This window comes from Triticum urartu, chromosome 6A (genome assembly GCF_056163025.1).
Source record: "Triticum urartu cultivar PI428250 chromosome 6A, HENAU_Tu73, whole genome shotgun sequence".
NCBI classification, from domain to species: Eukaryota; Viridiplantae; Streptophyta; class Magnoliopsida; order Poales; family Poaceae; genus Triticum; species Triticum urartu.
Genome location: NC_141878.1, coordinates 13,550,043 through 13,552,262, shown reverse-complemented (window position 1 = coordinate 13,552,262; position 2,220 = coordinate 13,550,043).

The following is a 2,220-nucleotide window of genomic DNA, read 5'->3' as shown; positions in this document are numbered from 1 at the left end:
CTGCAGGGGGCCCATCCCCGTCTTTGAATTTGGTGGCGTGCGGCTCGTCGTCTGGTGCATGAACGACGCCGCTCGCCAGGCTCTGACTTCCAGGGCGATGTTGGTGCATGCGGGCCGCGGCTCGGGTTCTGTCCGTGACCGGCCCGCTGCTCGCGCGCGCTGGCGTGGGCCGCTCGGCTCCCGGCGAGCCGATCGCCATGATCGTCTTCTTCTTGGGAGCCATGGCGAACTGCTAGACCAGATTCTCACAACTACGTCCCCCTACCTAGCGCGCTAAAGATGTCGGTGGGAACGATACCTATGGGATCACTTGAATCCCTTCTACGGTCGGCGGGTGCGGGGTTGTGAGGAGAGCAGGTCCAGAAGCTAGCACAAAGATCGTTTACCCAGGTTCGGGCCGCGAGGATGCGTAATACCCTAGTCTTGCTTTAGTGGATGTATTGAGTGTTCTTGAGCTTTCGAACTATAGCTGCCTAGTTCCAAAGAGCCGAATCCCCCTCCAGTATGCCTCGGGCCTCCTTTTATAGTCGAAAAGCGTTGCCACAGTGGCACACAGGAGGTGGAAAGGTGTACAGTGTGCGAGCCTATCGCCCGGCATTACGGGAGAAAGTGCATTAAATGCGCTACTTAGGTGTCCATTAGCTTTATCGGGGATGGGAACGAGGCCCTGTTGGAAATATGCCCTAGAGGCAATAATAAAATGGTTATTATTATATTTCTTTATTCATGATAATTGTCTATTGTTCATGCTATAATTGTGTTATCCGGAAATCGTAATACATGTGTGAATACATAGACCACAACACGTCCCTAGTGAGCCTCTAGTTGACTAGCTCGTTGATCAAAAGATAGTCATGGTTTCCTGACTATGGACATTGGATGTCATTGATAACGGGATCACATCATTAGGAGAATTATGTGATGGACAAGACCCAATCCTAAGCATAGCTCAAAGATCGTGTAGTTCGTTTGTTGTAGCTTTTCCGAATGTCAAGTATCATTTCCTTGGACCATGAGATTGTGCAACTCCCGGATACCGTAGGAGTGCTTTGGGTGTGCCAAATGTCACAACGTAACTGGGTGACTATAAAGGTACACTACAGGTATCTCCGAAAGTGTCCGTTGGGTTGGCACAAATCGAGACTGGGATTTGTCACTCCGTATGACAGAGAGGTATCTCTGGGCCCACTCGGTAATGCATCATCATATTGAGCTCAATGTGACCAAGTGGTTTATCACGGGATCATGCATTACGGTACGAGTAAAGTGACTTGCCGGTAACAAGATTGAACGAGGTATTGGGATACCGACGATCGAGTCTTGGGCAAGTAACGTACCGATTGACAAAGGGAATTGTATACGGATTGATTGAATCCTCGACATCGTGGTTCATCTGATGAGATCATCGTGGAGCATGTGGGAGCCAACATGGTATCCAAATCCCGCTATTGGTTATTGACCGGAGAGGCGTCTCGGTCATGTCTGCATGTCTCCCGAACCCGTAGGGTCTACACACTTAAGGTTCGGCGACGCTAGGGTTGTAGAGATATTAGTATGCAGTAACCCGAAAGTTGTTCGGAGTCCCGGATGAGATCCCGGACGTCACGGGGAGTTCCGGAATGGTCCGGAGGTAAAGATTTATATATAGGAAGTCCAGTTTCGGCCATCGGGAAGGTTTTGGGGGGTCGCCGGTATTGTACCGGGACCACCGGAAGGGTCCCGGCGGTCAACCGGGTGGGGCCACCTATCCCGGAGGGCCCCATGGGCTGAAGTGGGAGGGGAACCAGCCCCTGGTGGGCTGGTGCGCCCCCCCCCCTTGGACCTCCCCTGCGCCTAGGGTTGGGAAACCCTAGGGGTGGTGGCGCCCCCCACTTGGCTTGGGAGGAAGCCACCCCTTGGCCGCCCCCCTTGGAGATTGCATCTCCTAGGGTCGGCACCCCCCCAAGGCCCCTATATAAAGAGGGGGGATGGGGGGCAGCCGCACCCCTTGCTCTTGGCGCCTCCCTCTCCCTCCGTAACACCTCTCCTCCCCGCTTGCGCTTGGCGAAGCCCTGCCGGGATCCTGCTGCATCCACCACCACGCCGTCGTGCTGCTGGATCTTCATCAACCTCTCCTTCCCCCTTGCTGGATCAACAAGGAGGAGACGTCTTCCCAACCGTACGTGTGTTGAACGCGGAGGTGCTGTCCGTTCGGCACTTGGTCATCGGTGATTTGGATCA